This window comes from Hemiscyllium ocellatum, chromosome 9 (genome assembly GCF_020745735.1).
Source record: "Hemiscyllium ocellatum isolate sHemOce1 chromosome 9, sHemOce1.pat.X.cur, whole genome shotgun sequence".
In the NCBI taxonomy this organism is placed as follows: domain Eukaryota; kingdom Metazoa; phylum Chordata; class Chondrichthyes; order Orectolobiformes; family Hemiscylliidae; genus Hemiscyllium; species Hemiscyllium ocellatum.
Window position 1 is genome coordinate 58,216,535 of NC_083409.1, and position 18,312 is coordinate 58,234,846.

An 18,312-nucleotide genomic window follows, 5' to 3' on the forward strand; every position below is an offset into this window, starting at 1 on the left:
TTCTGCAATTGGTTCCATTACCCTGATGTACTTACCTAAGGTATGATTTTGTCTGGGTAGCTTGCAAAATAACAATTTTCACTGCATCTCAGTATGTGACAGTAATAAATCAAACTCAAATAAAAGTTATTTCAAAGGCAGTTGGAACGCCAATGTTTTATTCAGGGGAACTCCAGATGGCACTGATCCACAAAGATTGCATTGCAGAGCTCCGCACCACATCGCAAGCGGGTCAAAGTATGAGCCCACCCTATTGGGACGACCACAATATCCCGCGACTCTGGAAAGGTCGTGGAGTCCCAGGAGACTGTGTGTTAGAAAGCAACTTACCTTGGTTTTTGCTGTGCAGGTTCACTGAAGAAGGGAGGAGATATGTCTGACATTGGGCCTGCGGCCCAGCCTGCAGGAACCTTGCACTCAATTTCCTACCAGGTCCTGGAAAAGTCTCTCAAAATATAGGGGAGGCAGATAGAGAAGTTGGCCCTGATCTCTATCATGCTGCAGAAGCAAGAACAGCAGCTGCGAGCCCTCCAAGGATGGATGACGTAGAACACAGAGTCACAGTGAAGCTGATACAGATTCCTCCAAGGATAGGATCCAGGCCTTAGAGAGACAGATCCGTAATTTGCTTGATCAGGTTGATGACTGCTAACGGGCAGGAGAAAAAATATTCAAATTGTCAGTCTGTCAGAGGGTAAGGAAGGTGAGAAACCAATGGTGTTTATTGAGGACTAGTTGCTGAAATTCCTTACCTTGGAGGCTGCAATGGGAAGCTTGAAGATTGAGGGCTCACCGGGTCACTGCGCGGAGGTAATGTCTGGACCAACGTCCTCGTCTTACCTTGGTGCAATTTCATCTCTTATAGATTTGAAGAGAGAATCGTGGAAGCTTCCAGAATCCGGGTAAGGATCCAAAGACCCTGGCATATGAGGGCTCTAAGTTTATGTTCTTCCAGGACTTCTCAGCGGTGGTGATCTGGAAAAGAAAATCCTTTGGCATCAAAAAAAGACTAGGGAGCTTGGGATCCAGTATACTGAGGTATCTGGCGGTGCTTCTGATCACTTTGAGATGGATCTAATACATCGGAGAAGATGAGCCCTTGTGGTCAAATTAACTTAATCTGAACAATTTTAGTATGTACAAAATGGTGTTGTTTGGGTATGTCTCTACTCTTTTTATAATAAAAAAAGAGGAAGTCTGTCTGAGACTTTCTTTTCCTATATCATCTTTATTGGTGATAATCTGGTCTAAAGTATATGCTCGGGGACAGCTGGGATGTTTACTTTCAATTTCTAAGTTATACCAAAGGATGGGTGGGGTACTCCTTTTTCCAAAATTTCTTTGCTCATATTGTTATTCCATTGTGTATTTTCTTTCTTTGCTGCTTGTGTTTGTGGTGTGGCTCTAGCTAGGAGGAGAGAAAATGGTTGGGGTGGCTAGATGCCTACTTATGGGCAGTTTATGCCCAGTTCAGGTATTTAATATATTGGTGGTGGGATGGGAAGTTGGGTTTTGGGATGTGTAAATGCCCCCTTTGGGCAAGCAGTGAGTTCCTCTGTTCAGTGCCATTGGTGCTTTATATGTTTGATTTGTTTTTTTGGATTTTGTTATATATAGTCTTTGATAGCTTGTAGGTTTGTTAACTGTAATGGTTTTAGTTTATGTAGTTTTAAGTTCGGTGGATCTTGCGACACTAAGACTCGGTGATTTATAATTCGGGTTCCTCCTCTCTGGAATCCAAAAATTAGTGCAGAAGCTTATGGCTAATGACTTCTTTAAATGGTATACCTGGAACATCAAGGGGACTGACTCACCAGGTAAGAGGAAAAAGGTACCTTCGAACCTTAAAAAGGAAAAGGTGGACATTGCTTTGCTTTATTTCAAGAGAGACTGTTGGATGATGGGAAGCATTTGAAACTACAGCAGAATGGCTTTGATCTGGTTTACTTTTCATCTTTTAATACCAGAAGTAGGGGAGTGGCTATATTGGTTCGGAGGAATCTCCCACTTAAGTTACTAGAGTGTGTTTAAAAACATACACAGGAGGTTTGTAATCCTCAAAGCCCTGATGAATTGAAGAATATAGTGTTTTAAATGTTTACTCCCTCCGGCCAATCCCCTCAAATTTCTGGTAGATGCATTCTCTAAATTGATCAGTCTCTAGTCTCGTCATTTCATCATGGGGGAGATTTTATTGTCTCATGGATCCCACAGTAGACGGGTTGCCCAAAGGCCTCCCAATACCCTCTGCACAAACTAAGCAATCAGTGGATTTGTGTGTAGAGTTAGGGTTGGTGGATATTTGGAGGCAGGGATTTTGCATTTTTCCAAACCCCACAGATGTCACACACAGGACTGATTTTTTTTTTTTCTGAACCCCATAAAAATCTTGGACTTAGTAGCATCTTGTACAATTGATGATAATACCATCTCTGATCATGCTTTATGTTGGTTAAGATTAAGGATGCTACAGTGGGCCTGGGGCTCCCCGTTGGATCCCTTTATCCTTAAGGATATTTTAGTGAAGAACTTCTCTAAGGAATTTTGGGCATTCCTAGACACTAAGTCAGGGTCTGTTAGTAGCCTTTCCGGCCTTTGGGACACTGCCAAAGCCGATCCCAGAGGGTTAGTGATCTTTCACTCTGGCAGTAGGAAGCGGCAGAAGGGTGAGCAGCATTGTGACACACGGTTGAAGGCAGCCGCGAAGGCTTGCTTTGGCAGGCCCTCGTTGGGCATGCTACAGAGGATTCCGGCGCTGCGGTCTGCATTGAATTCTGTGCTTAGGCAGATAGCAAAGAAGGAGCTTACTTTCATAAACAAAGGTTGTATGATCATGGTGACAAACAGGGCAAGTGCTCATCAGACCATTATGTCTATTAAGGATTCCAGAAATTAATGCAATATTTCAGAGATTTTACTAAGTTATACCAATCTGAGGGTTGTGAGCAGGAGCAGGCCAAGATGGAGTCCTTTTTCAAGGATCTGGAGCTTACGGATGTAACCCCGAACAAGTCTTTTCTCGATGCCCCCTTATCAGAGCAAGAGGTGCAGGAGACTGTGAAGCCGCTCCAGAGTGGAAAGGTGCCCAGTCCTTATGGAATTTATAGGCATATTGTCAGGCTCGATGCTCAATATATTCAATGACTCATACAATCATGATCGTCTCCTGTCATCTCTAAGATAGGCCAACATTTTGCTTATTCCTAAAGGGAAGATCCTGGAGGACTGTACTACTTACAGGCCCATTTCACTCTTTAAATGTTGACTTTAAAATCCTCTCTAGGACCCTTGTGTTAAGGCTGGAAACTGTGTTACCTTCTATTGTTAAAGGGGATCAGACTGGCTTTGTGAAGGGCTGCAGATCCTCCAATAATATTAGGAACCTGCTTAATATAATTCAAGTGTGTCAATAACAGTCAGTACAAGGATTGATGATTTCTCTAGATGCAGAGAAGGCATTTGACAGTTGAGTGAATGTAACTTTTTTATACTCTAGAGTGGTTTGGCTTGGGCGAAGCCTTTGTAAGATGGATAAAGATTCTCTACAGTGACCCTTTTGCTGCGGTCATCACCAATGGGATATGATGGAGCAATTTTTGTATGTCTAGAGGCAGCCAGCAGGGCTGTCCTTTTCTTGCCATTGCTTTTTAAATTGATGATTGAACTGTTGGAAGAGGCCACTCCAATATATCTGCTCCAGAAGTGGGGGTCAAAATTACATGAGATTTTGTTGTATGTAGACTATGTCCTTTTTTTGTCAAATCCAGCAGTTTTGCTGCCTTGCCTGATAAATGTTTGTTTGACACCTTTTCGGGATACAAGATTAATCTTGCAAAATCAGAGGCTATGCTTAGAAGTGGCCTTACAAAGGTGCTGTGTCTTGAGGGTGAATCTCTATTCCCGTTTAAGTGGTCATCACAGGGGTTATTATATATTTGGGCATATTCATTCATCATTTCAGTTCTTGGTTGTTTAAAGCTAACTTTCAATTATTTGACAAAATCGAACTAGGCCTTCAAAGATGGAAGGTGCTACCTGTCTCGTGGTTAGGTCAGATAGTTCTTATTAAGGTGAATTTTCTCCCCCTTTTTTTTTTGTATCCTATACAGATGCTCCTCCTGATTTTCAATAAGCAAACATTCAGGAGACTGAACATCTGATTCTGCTCTTTTATTTGGAATTGTAAGTGGCCCCTGATTAAATTACCTAAACTGCAATTGCCTTGCAGATTGGGGGAGTGGATCTCCCAGACATTAAAAGCTATCAACTAAGCTTGCTTTTATCTTGAGTAATTGGGCTTGTGGGGACCTTCTTTCAATGTGGCTAGATATTGAACCCTCTCAGGCAATGTGCCCCCTTATTAGCTTGATGTTTTTTGGACAAAATGAGGACAGTTAAGGAATATTGCCATAACCCAATAGTTATCAATACTGTTAAAGCATGGGGGACAATTCGGTAGAGGGAAGGCAATATTGGTAAAACTTCTTTGTTTACACCTATAATAGGTATGCCAGATTTTCAACTGAGGATGATGCATTCAGGATTCGAACACTGGGCAGCTAGGGATGTATCTTGGTTGATTTATTTGAAGGAGACACTGCAGGGTGTGTCCAAGAGCAAGCTAGGCATTGAAGTCTCCTCAAAGGCATGGTACGATATTTGGGGAAAACGCAAGGGTCTATTTGCAATAAGACCCTTGCTTTACAGTTGAAGATTCTCCACAGGGTCCACTTGGCTCCAGATTGTTTGTCAAAATTTAAACCAGGAGTATCTTCAGCATGCCCCAGTGTAGAGTTAGACAATGGGTAAGCATACCCATACTCTGGTCCTGTGGCAGGCTTCAAACATACTGGAGCACTGTGGCAGGTGCAATGGAGGGAACTTTAAGTGTCAGGGTGGAGAAGGACCTGATCTCTCTCCTCCTTGGCCTGCCCAGTACATTCTCTGTAGATGGGCATAAGAAAAGCCTTTTCAATATCCTCACCTTCTGCACAAGAAAGAATATCTTGTTAGGTTGGGTGTCTGAAAATCCTCCAGACTTGTCCAGGTTGGTGTGAGGTTGTTATGGAGTATATCCCCTTTGGATTATCTGACAGCTCTGATTCAGTATGTGGATGTACCTACTAGAGAAGGTGCAAAACTTGACCTACTCTTGGGAAATAAGGCAGGTCAGGTGACTGAGGTGTCAGTGGGGGAGCACTTTGGGGCCAGCGACCATAATTCTATTGGATTTAAAATAATGATGGAAAAGGATAGACGAGATCTAAAAGTTGAAATTCTAAATTGGAGAAAGGCCAATTTTGACAGTCATAGGCAAGAATCTTCAAAAGCTGACTGGATGCAGATGTTCGCAGGTAAAGGGACAGTTGGAAAATGGGAAGCCTTCAGAAATGAGATAACGAGACTCCAGAGAGAGTCTATTCCCGTTCTGGTGAAAGGTAAGGCTGATAGGTATAGGGAATGCTGGATGACTAAAGAAATTGAGGGTTTGGTTAAGAAAAAGAAGGAAGCATATGTCAGGTATACACAGGATAGATCAAGTGAATCCTTCGAGTATAAAGGAAGTAGGAGTATACTTAAGAGAGAAATCAGGAAGGCAAAAAAGGACATGAGATAGCTTTGACAAAGAGTTAAGGAGAATCCAAAGGGTTTTTACAAATATATTTTAAGGACAAAAAGATAACTAGGGAGAAAATAGCACCCCTCAAAGATCAGCAAGGCGGCCTTTGTGTGGAGCCGCAGGAGAAGGGGGAGATATTAAATGTGTATTTTGCATCAGTCCTTACTATGGAGAAGATACAGAATGTAGGAAAGTGGATAGTGACATCTTGAAATATGTCCATATTACAGAGGAGGAAGTGCTGGATGTCTTAACTCATTAAGGTCAATAAACTCCATGGAGCTGATCAGGTGTACACTTGCACTCTGTGGGAAGCTAGGGAGCTGATTGCTGGGCCCCTTGCTGTGAGATATTTGTATCATCGATAGTCACAGGGGAGGTGCTGGAAGACTGAAGGTAGGCTAATGTGGTGTCACTTTTAAGAAAGATGGTGAGAACAAGCCAGGGAACTACAGACCAGTGAGCCTGATGTCTGTGATGGGCAAGTTTAGATTACATTACTTACAGTGTGGAAACAGGCCCTTCGGCCCAACAAGTCCACACCTACCCACCGAAGCGCAACCCACCCATACCCCTACATTTACCTCTTACCTAACACGGGCAATTTAGCATGTCCAATTCACCTGATCTGCACATCTTTGGACTGTGGGAGGAAACCGGAGCACCCGGAGGAAACCCACGCAGACACAGGGAGAACGTGCAAACTCCACACAGTCAGTCGCCTGAGTCGGGAATTGAACTCGGGTCTCAGGCGCTGTGAGGCAGCAGTGCTAACCACTGTGCCACCATGCTGCCCTTAGTTAGAGGGAATCCTGGGGGACAGGATGTACATGTATTTGGAACAGAAAGGACTGATTAGGGATAGACAAAATGTCTTTATGCGTGGGAAATCATGTCTCTCAAACTTGATTTGAGGTTTTTGAAAAAGTAACAAAGAGGATTGAGGGCAGAGTGTTAGATGTGATCTATATGGACTTCAGTAAGGCACTTGACAAGGTTCCCCAAGGGAGACTGGTGAGCAAGGTTAGCTCTTGTGGAATATAGGGAGAACTCGCTATTTGGATACAGAACTGGCTCAATGCTAGAAGACAGGGTGGTAGTGGAGGGTTGTTTTTCAGACTGGAGGCCTGTGTCCAGTGAAGTACCACAAGGATTGGTGCTGGATCCACTACTTTTTGTTATTTACATAAATAATTTGGATGTGAGCATAAGAGGTTCAGTTAGTAAGTTTAGGGTGAGAGGGGAAACTATAAAAGAGGCCTACAGGTGCAATATTTTCACACACAGGATGTACGTATATGGAATGAGCTGCTAGAGGGTGTGGTGGAGGCTGGTACAATTGCAGCATTTAAAAGGCATCTGGATGGGTATATGAATAGTAAGGGTTTTGGAGGAATATGGGCCAGGTGCTGGCAGGTGCGTGTAGATTGGGTTGGGATATCTGATTGACATGGATGAGTTGGACTGAAGTGTCTGTTTTGTTGCTGTATATCTCTGACTCTAAGTGTGGTACACCATAAAACTGAGAATTTCTGTGAGACATGGTGGCCATTTTTGGATGACCTGGACACAGATTTGTCTGCCACACTAATAAGGGCTTTTATATAGCCACAATGATTGTGCTTTAAGAGTCCAATATCCAGAGAGGGAGATCTGTGAACATGTGAATAATAAAAACTAATGCTTTCTGAATCAGAGTGTTTTGTTTTGTTGACCTTTTATTGTTATTATTGTTAATTATTGTTTTATTTTATTATTCATTATTATTTAATTAATTCAGTGAGTTGGGGTTTTTATATATTTTTATACATTTACACATTTGTACAGGAGGGCGGTTTGTGTTAAATTTTTGTTCTTTCATTGTATTGTTTTCAATTGTATCTTGTATTTGTGATATTAAAATATCTCTTTTTTTCCTATGAAATATATTTTTAAAAATATCTTTTCGATACCAGGAATCCTTTTGCAAATGCATTTGTTTAAATTTGAAGTAATTACTTTTAAGATGAATTTTCAGAAGTTTGAATATTTATACTCAGCAGGGACCTAAGTGCTGCTGTAGTTAACAGATTGTTTCATTTTTGAGATTTGTTCTGGCTTTGTATGGCTCTAAGCTTAAATGAGCATGGAGCTTCCTCTTTGGCTCTAAATTGTAAAGAGGATTAAATGTTTGCCTGTTATGATTTTCAGGAAGCATTACATTTCACAGAACATGCTTGATTTGATGGTATACCCATATACATAAATTGCATTATTAGATTTAATCACATCACAGATTATAAAGTCTGTAGTACATAGGATATAGAACATCAACAGTACAGTACAGGAACAGGTCCTTCAGCCGACCATATCTATACCAACCATGATGCCATTCTATCTAATCCCTTTGACATGCACATGGTCCATATTCCTCTCTTCCTTCCCTGTTCGTATGTCTGTCTAAATGACATTTAAACACTTTTTTTTATATACTTCTACCTTGCTGGCAGCACATTCCAAGAACCTACCACCCTCTGTCTCCTTTAAACTTTCCCCTCTCACCTTAACCCTACGCCTCTTAGTATTTGACTATTTACACCTGGGAAAAAGACTGACTATCCACCCTATCTATGCCACTAATACTTAAATGTACTTTTGTCAGGTCACCCCCTAGGTTCCAATAACTTAACAAAAATAATCCAAGTTCATCCAATCTCTCCTATCAATAATGAACTCCACTCCAGGCAACATCCTGTTAAATCTCTTTTATACTCTCCCCCAAAGCCTTCACATTGCTTTAATCGAGTGGTAATCAGTGCTCCACAACTCTGGACAGGCTGGTCCAAATTGTGAAGTCATGTGGGATGTGCAGTGATTTGGTAAGATGGGTACAGAATTGGTTAGCTGTAGAAATCTGCATAGTAGTAAGATTTTTTTTCTGACTGGATATCTGGGACCAGTGGTGTACCATAGGGATCAGTACTGGGACTGCTGTTGTTTGTAATATATAAATGATTTGGAGGAGAATGTAGGTGGCCTGATTAGTAAGTTTGCAGATGACAATGAGGATTGGGGAAGCTGTGAACACTGAGAAGGATTGCCAAAGGAGACAATAGGAGACTTGAGTGAAGAAATGAAGGATGGAGTTTAATCCGGATAAATATGAGATGGTGCATTCTGGAAGATTGAACTTGGGAGGGAAGTATACAATGAATGGCAGAACCCTAAGTAGCATCAACATAGAGGGATCTCAGCATACAAGTTCCCTGAAAGTGGCAAAATTAAAGGTAAGGTGCCAAGAAGGAAAATGGCATGGTTGCCTTTTATTGGCAACCAGAAGGGTATAAAAATTGGCAAGTCATGTTGCAGCTGTATAGAATTTTAGGCCATATTTGGAATATGGTGTACATTTTAGGTCATCACACTATTAGAAGGATGTGGAGGCTTTGGAGAGAGTACAGAAATGGTTTTACTATGATATTGCCTGGTTTTGGAGGGTATTATGTATAGGAGAAATTGGACAAACTTGATTGGGTTTTATTTGAATGCTGGAGGATGAGGGGCAACCTGATAGAAGTTTACAAAATGGTGTGATCACACGGATCAGCTGCTTTTCAGAGAAACCATATACACCACCCCTTCGTAAGGCTAGTCAGACTCTTAATGCTGACCAGATGAAGTCTGGCTGAATTAACTACCAGGCATCTTCCAGTGTAAAATGGCAGCAGAGCTCCTCTGCTTTTCCAATTCTCTTTTTGTTTTTCTTTTCGTTTTCTCTTCCCTACCGCCCTTCCTTCTCCTTCTCTGCCCCCCACCCCCCAATAAGGAGAGAATGGCCCGAGTTCAGGCCAACTGAACTGCAAGTTGAGTTTGTCAGTTAAGTAAACCTGTTTGACATTTTCTAGTGAATTGAACGACCCCATTCAGAATGAAAGTGGTAATTCTGCGTTAGAGTGTAGCTTTTGAACAATTTGGTTCCAGGTGAAGATTGTGGCATTAGGCTGGAGAGCAGCAGTTAAATACTAAGTAGTGCTTGGCTCATTCCTCTTATACAAGTTGATGAATTGAATGTGTTACTTGTGTATTTCTGTGCCACTTTTCAAAAATTCCTAAATTAGGGCACTAAGCATGAGCCTTGGCAAAAATTTAACAAAGTTTAGGTCAATACTTTAAAATAAAAAAAAATGACTACATCAGAGCAAAAAAAAATTCAGGGCATTGTTGAAACTTGCGCAATATATTAACGTCTGCAGATGAAAAGGTGCTGGTTGTGAAACATTAACTTCATTTTTCTTTCTAATGTTGATACCTGCTGAGTCTCTACAGCACCTTGTTTTTGTTTCATATTGACTGGTCCATCTGTTTAAAATTATCCCTTAATCTGTAGCTAGGGCAGAATGTATTTCCTACCCACCCCACTACCTAAGCCACATGCCATACTTCTGGCTCATTTTTCAGTGTCAAAGGTCATTCTGTACCAAGGGTCTGTGTAGGACCTCCATCTCCATCTCCATGTCAGTACTTGCCAGTAGTCTCGAGGAATATCCTGTTGGTGTTGCATCAGAAAAGCTGGAAAGCCATTGACAAGGGTGGAGGAGCCTCAAATATTGCTATATCCCTTCTAGAGGAGGCTTAATCCAAGACCTTGTTACATTACCTGTATTCAGCAGACTTTTAATAAGAAATGCAAGAGTTCAAAACCTTTAATTGTATTTGCAATTTCTCCCGAATAAGAGTACAATTCAGATTCGAATACTATATAAAACCTTGATTTCCTTCCATTGCTATTCTGCTCAATAATGCATGATATATTAACAAAAATAATTAAGATTTTAGTTTGTGACCTTCTATTATCTCTTGGGTTATATATTTTGTACTACTTGAGCTAAACCTGAAATTTTATCGGTCTTTAGGCTTTAGGTTACTCCAGGTGGGTGCAATATACTGCTGATTAGTTGGACATTTGCAAGGTATCAGTAATTCAAAAAGGACCATGGAAATTGGTGGAATGTCCCAGTTACTAATGTATCTAACTTTTCAGTCTGATTACCAGTCGTTTTGCTACAGTGCCTTTAAATTCATGGCAAGAATGTGCCAAAGAAGGGTTAATTATTATTTTCAATATAAAATAGGTGAGGATTCATAGAAAAGGATACTATAAATTAAAATGAGAAGTGCTAAAAAGTCAATATCCTTAAATATTAGTCAAAATGTCAATTCCAAAACATACTCCATTATTATGAAATGAAACTGGATGGATCACCTGGCATTGATCTAAGCACTGGAAAAGACAACAGTAGAAACTGCTCTGTTGGTGCTGTGAAGTCCTCCTTATTGACAGCTGAGGGCTAGTGCCAAAATTGGGAGAGCTGTCTCTCAGATTTGTCAAGTATCACCCAGACATTGTCTGTAAGGTATGAGTCGATGAGTATGACTGACCCAGACACCACCACCACCATCATCACTGGATATTTCCTGTACCATTGGCAGGACAAACCAGCAGAGGTGACAACACAGTGCTATACAGTCGGGAGGGAGTTGCCCTGGGAGTCTTCAACATTGACTCTGGACCCAGAGAAGCCTCTTGACTTCAGATTAAACATGGGCAAGGAACACTCCTCCTGATTACCATGTACCATCCTCCCTCAGCTGATGAATTGGTGGTATTCAATATTGCACAACACTTCAAGGAAGCACTAAAGATGGCAAGGGCACAAAATGTACTCCTGGGTGGGGGGTTCCATGTTCACCACCAAGAATGGCTTGGCAGCAGTACTACTGATCAAGCTGGTCAGGACTGAAAGGACGTAGCCTCTAGACTGGGTCTGCGGCAGGTGGTGAGGGAACCAACAAGAGGGGAAAACATACTTGACCTTTGTCCTGACCAATCTGCCAGCTCTAGATGCATCTGTCCATCATGGTATCTGTAAGAGCAACCACCACCAAGTCCTTGTAGAGACAAAGTCCTGCCTTCACATTGAGAATAATCTCCATTTTGTTGTGTGGCACAATCACTGTACTAAACTGGACAGATTTGGCAACTCAAGACTAAGCATCTAGAATGTATTGTGGACCAACAACATCAGCAGAATTGTACTCCAGCACAATATGTAAGCTTATGGCCTGGCATTCCCCCACTCAATCATTACCATCAAGCCAGAGGATCAACACTGGTTCAAAGGAGAGTGCAGGAGGGATGCCAGGAGCAGCACCAGGCATACCTGAAGAAGAGGTGTCAACGTGGTGAAGCCACCAAACAGGACTACTTGCATGCCCAACAGCATAAGCAGCAAGTGATAGACAGAATTAAGAGAGCTTACAACCAAAGATCAGATCTAAGCTCTGTAGTCCTGCCACATCCAGTCATGAATGAACATAGAACATAGAACAGTACAGACCCTTTGGCCTACAATGTTGTGCTGAGCTTTTATCTTAATCTAAGATCAACCTAACCTACACGTCCTCTATTTACTGCCGTCCATGTGCTTGTCCAGCAGTGTCTCAAATATTCCTAATGCCGCCGAGTCTACTACCACCGCTGGCAGCTCTATAAAACCCTGGTGCATTCCATGCACCCACCATTCTCTCTCTGCATAAAGAAACTATCTCTGACATCTCTTCTATACCTTCCTCCAATCACCTTAAAATTATGACCCCTCATGATAGCCATTTCTACCCTGGGGAAAAGTCTCTAGCTATCAATGCCTTTCATTAGCTTGTATGCCTCTATCAAATCATCTCTCTTCTCTCCAGAGTGAAAAGCCCAAGCTCACTCAATGTCTCTTCATAAGACATGCCCTCCAATCCAGGCAGCATCCTGGTAAATGTCCTCTGCACCCTCTCCAAAGCATTTACATCCTTCCTTTATAATGAGGCAACCGGAACTGGGCATAGTATTCCAAGTGTGGCCAAAAATGAGGACTGCAGATGCTCGAAACCAAAGCTTAGATTAAAGTGGTGCTGGAAAAGCACAGCAGGTCAGGCAGCATCCAAGGAGCAGGAAAATTGATGTTTCGGTGGTCTAAGAAATGAGGTCTGCAGATGCTGGAGATCACAGCTGAAAATGTGTTGCTGGTTAAAGCACAGCAGGTTAGGCAGCATCCAAGGAATAGGAAATTCGACGTTTCGGGCATAAGCCCTTCATCAGGAATGATTCCTGATGAAGGGCTTATGCCCGAAACGTCGAATTTCCTATTCCTTGGATGCTGCCTAACCTGCTGTGCTTTAACCAGCAACACATTTTCAGTTTCGGTGGTCTAACCAGGGTTTTATAGAGCTGCAGGAAAACTTTGCAGCTCTTAAACTCAATCCCCTGCTAATGAAAGCCAAAACAGCATGTGCTGCCTTAACAAGCCTATCAACTTGGGTGGCAACTTTTGAGGGATCTCTGCGTGGACCCCAAGCTGTTCCTCCACACTTCCAAGAATTCTGTATTCCCTGTATTCTGCATTCAAATCCAACCTTCCAAAATGAATCTCTTCACATTTATCCAGGCTGAGCTCAATCTGCCACTTCTCGGCCCAGCTCTGCATGCTGTCAATGTCTTGTAGCCTGCAACAGTCCTCAACTATTGGTACCACCACCGACCTTTGTGTCATCAGCAAACTTACTAACCCACCCTTCACTTCTTCATCCAGGTCATTTATTACAAACTACAAAGCGCAGAGGCCCAAGAACAGATCCCTGTGGGACACCACTGGTCACTGACCTCCAAGTGGTACGCTTTCATCCACTACCACTCACTGTCATCTTTCAGCCAGCCAATTCTGTATCCAGACAGCCAAATTTCCCTGTATCTCTTACCTCCTAACTTTCTCTGAATGACGTTCCTGTGGGGAACCTTATTAAATGCCTTTCTGAAATCCATATACACCACATCCACTGCTCGACCTTCATCAACATGCCTCGTCACATCCTCCAAGAGCTCAATAAGGCTTGAGGCATGATCTGTCCCTGTCAAAGTCATGCTGACTATTTTTAATCAAACTGTTTTTTTCCAAATAGTCACAAATCCTATCTCTCAGAATCCATTCCATACCTTGCTTACTACAGACATAAGACTGATTGATCTGCAATTCCTAGAGATTTCCCTTTTCCCTTTCTTGAACAGAGGAACAACATTTGCCTTCCTCCAATCATCCAGTACTACTCCTGTGGAGAAGGAGGATGCAAAGATCATCACCAGAGGTGCAACAATCTCATTCCTCATTTCCTGTAGTGACCGTGGATATATCTTGTCTGGAGTTGAAAAATGTGGTGCTGGAAAAACACAGCAGGCCAGGCAGCATCTGAGGAGCAGGAGAATTGATGTTTTGGGCATAAGCTGTTCAGGAATGAGGCTGGTGTGCCAAGCGGGCTGAGATAAAGGGTAGGGGGGAGAGAATTTGGGAGAGGGGTGCTGGGAATACGATAGGTGGAAGGAGGTGGGGGTGGGGCAGAGGGGTTGGGAAGTTCCAGAGGTCCTTGGCCTCCTCCATTGCCAGACCCTGGCCATACGACGCCCGGAGGAAGAGCACCTCATCTTCTGCCTAGGAACTCTCCAACCACACGGGATGAATGTAGATTTCTCCAGCTTCATTTCCCCTCTTCCCACCTTGTCTCAGTCCCAACCCTCGGATTCAGCACCGCCCTCTTGACCTGCAATCATCTTCTCGACCTGTCTGGCCTATCACCCTCATCCTCACCTCCTTCCACCTATCGTATTCCCAGCGTCCCTCCCCCCTACTTTTTATCTCGGCCCGCTTGGCACACCAGCCTCATTCCTGAAGAAGGGCTTATGCCCGAAACATCGATTCTCCTGCTCCTCGGATGCTGCCTGGCCTGCCGTATTTTTCCAGGACCACATTTTTCAACTCTGGTCTCCAGCATCTACAGTCTTCACTTTCCCCTATATATCTGGCCCTGGGGACACGTAGAATTTCCAGCACATCTACTTTTTTAATATCAATCTGTTTAAGCCTATTAACCTCACTATCAACAAGGTCCCTCTCTTGAGTGAATGCTGAAGCAAAAAACCCATTTAGGTCCTCCCTTACCTCTTCCGACTCTAGGCACAAGTTCCTCCACTATCCCTGATTGACCCTACCCTCCCTTTGATCATTCTCTTATTCCTCACTGTATGTGCAGAATGCCTTTCCGTTTTCCCTAATCCTTCCTACCAAGGCGTCTTCATGCCCCCTTCTAGCTCTCCTCAGTCCAGTTTTGAGCTCTTTCTTGGCCAACCTGTAATCCTCTAAAGCTATGCCAGATCCTTCCTTCTCAACCTTAAGCAAGCTTCCTTCCCCTTGACCAGAAGCTGTTCTTCTCTCGTCATCCAAGGCTCCTTCACTCCTACAGGCAAGGAATGATAATGACTGCAGATGCTGGACACCAGAGTCTAGATTAGAGTGGTGCTGGAAAAGCACAGCAGTTCAGGCAGCATCCGAGGAGCAGTAAAATCGACATTTCGGGCAAAAGCCCTTAATCAGGAATACAGGCAGAGTGCCTGAAGGGTGGAGAGAGAAATGAGAGGAGGGTGGCGGTGGGGAGAAAGGAGCATAGAATACAATAGGTGAGTGGGGGAGGGGATGAAGGTCAGGGAGGAGGGTGGAGTGGATAGATGGGAAAGAAAATGGGCAGGTAGGACAAGTCATGGGGACAGTGCTGAACTGGAAGTTTGGAACTGGGGGGAGGTGGGGGAAGGGGAAATGAGGAAGCTGTTGAAGTTCACATTGATACCCTGGGATTGAAGTGTTCTGAGGCGGAAGATGAGGCGTTCCTCCTCCAGGCGTCTGGTGGTGAGGGAGCAGCGGTGAAGGAGGCCCAGGACCTCCCTGTCCTCGGCAGAGTGGGAGGGGGAGTTGAAATGTTGGGCCACAGGGCACTGTGGTTAATTGGTGCAGATGTCCCAGAGATGTTCCCTAAAGCGCTCTGCTAGGAGGCGTCTAGTCTACCCAATGTAGAGGAGACCGCGAGCAACGGATACAATAAATGATATTGGTGGATGTGCAGGTAAAACTTTGGATGTGGAAGGTTCTTTTAGGGCCTTGGATGGAAGTGAGGGCACAGTTTTGCAATTCCTGCAGTGGCAGGGGAAGGTGCCAGGATGGGAGGGTGGGTTGTGGGGGGGGCGTGGATCTGACCAGGTAGTCACGGAGGGAATGGTCTTTGCGGAATACGGAAAGGGGTGGGGAAGGAAATATATCCCTGGTGGTGGGGTCCGTTTGGAGGCGGTGGAAATGTCAGCGGATGATTTGGTTTATGCAAAGGTTGGTAGGGTGGAAGGTGAGCACCAGGGGCGTTCCCTCCTTGTTACAGTTGGAGGGGTGGGGTCTGAGGGCGGAGGTGCGGGATGTGGACGAGATGCTTTGGAGGGCATCTTTAACCACGTGGGAAGGGAAATTTCGGTCTCTAAAGAAGGAGGCCATCTGGTGTGTAGTGTGGTGGAACTGGTCCTCCTGGGAGCAGATATGGCGGAGATGGAGGAATTGGGAATACGGGATGGCATTTTTGCAGGAGGTAGGGTGGGAAGAGGTGTAATCCAGATAGCTGAGAGAGTCGGAGGGTTTGTAAAAGATGTCGGTTTCAAGTTGGTCATCATTAATGGAGATGGAGAGGTCCAGGAAGGGGAGGGAGGTGTCAGATGGTCCAAGTAAATTTAAGGTCAGGGTGGAATGTGTTGAAGTTGATGAATTGCTCAACCTTCTTGCGGGAGCACGAGGTGGCGCCAATACAGTCCTCAATGTAGCGGAGGAAGAGGTGGGGAGTGGTGCCGGTGTAATTACAGAAGATGGACTATTCTACGTAGCCAACAAAGCGGGCATAGCTGGGACCCATACGGGTGCCCATGGCTACTGCTTTGGTCTGGAGAAAGTGGGAGGATTCGAAGGAGAAATTAAGGGTGAGGACCAGTTCGGCCAAACGAATGAGTGTGTCAGTGGAAGGGTACTGCTGTGGACATCGGGAGAGGAAGAAACTGAGGGCTTGGAGGCTCTGGTCATGGTGGATGGAGGTGTAGAGGGACTGGATATCCATGGTGAAGATGAGGTGTTGGGGGCCAGGGAAACGGAAGTCTTGGAAGAGATGGGTGGTGTCTTGAACGTATGTGGGGAGTTCCTGGACTAGGAGGGATAGGACAAAGTTATCCAATACTCGCAACAAATGCTCCTTAAACATCCTCTACATTTCTGTTGTGTACTTCCCATGAATTGTTCTCAATTTATACTCCCGCAGCTCCTGTCTAAAAGCAGTATAATTTTCCCTCCTCAATTAAATACCTTCCCAAACTGTCTGTTCCTATCCCTCTCCATGGCTATGGAAAAGGCAGTTGTGGTCACTGTCACCAAAATGCTCCAAGAGACCTGACACCTGGCCTGGCTTGTTGCCTAGCACCAAATCCAATATGGCCTCCCACCCCAGTTGGCCTATTGGCCTATATACATATTGAGTCAGGAATCCTTCCTGGACACCTGACAAAGTCAGCTCCATCCAGACCATCTGCATTAAGGAGGTTCCAATTAATATTGTGGCAGTTGGAATCACCCATAACAACAACTGTTACATTTGCACCTTTCCAATGTCTGCTGTCCAATCTGTTCTTCCATCTCTTTGCTGCTGTTGGGGTGTTTACAGAAAACACCCAATAAAGTGACTGCTCCATTCCTGTTAGTGACTTCCACACATACTGACTTAATAAACAAACCCTCCTTTTCTGCAGTTGTGATGCACTCTCTAATTAACAATGCTATTCCCTCTCCTCTTTACCCCTCTTCCTGTTCTTTTTAAAAGATCTAAACCCTGGAACATCTAGTAACCATTCCTGTCCCTGTGATTCCACATCTCTGTTATGGCCACAACATCGTAGTTCCAATTACTGATCCATGCTCTAGGTTCATCACTCTTAGTCCTGACACTCCTTGCATTGAAACAGACACACTTAACTCCTCCTTTTTCCCTATCAACTTTGTCACCTTCCTGACAGACTCCCTGCATTTTATTTCTGACCATTCAATAACTACCCTCTCCTCTGAACTGTAGCTCTGGTTCCAGTATCCCTGCCAAACTAGTTTAAACTCTCCTGAAGTGCCCTAGAAAATCGCCAGCCTAGGGCATTGCCCCTCCAGTTTAAGCATAACCTGTCCTTCATGTATAGATCCCACCTTCCCAGAAGGTACTCTGATGATGTACGTATCTGAAGCCCTCCCTCCTGCACCAGCCCTGTAGCCATGTGTTTAGCTGCACCTGCTCCCTGTTCCTCGCCTCATTACACATGGCACTGGTAGTAATACTGAGATTACTAATCTGTTTGTCTTGCTTTTTAGCTTCCAACATAACTTCCTGAAATCACCTTTTTTTTTAAGATCCTCATCCCTTTTCCTAGCTAGGTCATTGATGCCAATGTGCACTGCTACTTCTGGCTGCTCATCCTCCCCCTTCAAAATCATGTAGAGTCAATCAGAGACATCCTGGACCCTGGCACCTGGGAGGCAGCATACCTTCCAGGAGGCCTGTTCATGACCACAAAACTCCTGTCCATTCCTCTAATGGTTGAGCCTCCTACCACTAGCGCTTTTCTATTCTCTCTCCCTCCCTTCCCTTCTGAGCCACATAGCCAGAGACCTGGCCACTATTGCTTTTCTCTGGTTGGTCCCAACAGTATCCACAATGGTATACTTATTACTGACTAGAACGGCTACAGTGGATCAATCCCTGCTCTTTCTGCCTGATCCCTTTCT

The 18,312-nt window shown here is 44.0% G+C and overlaps 1 long non-coding RNA gene across 1 annotated transcript in view; it reads left to right on the top strand.

The window, feature by feature from the left end:
- LOC132819064 (uncharacterized) overlaps positions 1-18,312 on the top strand; it is a 186,454-nt gene that overhangs the window by 137,971 nt on the left and 30,171 nt on the right. The window lies entirely within an intron of this gene.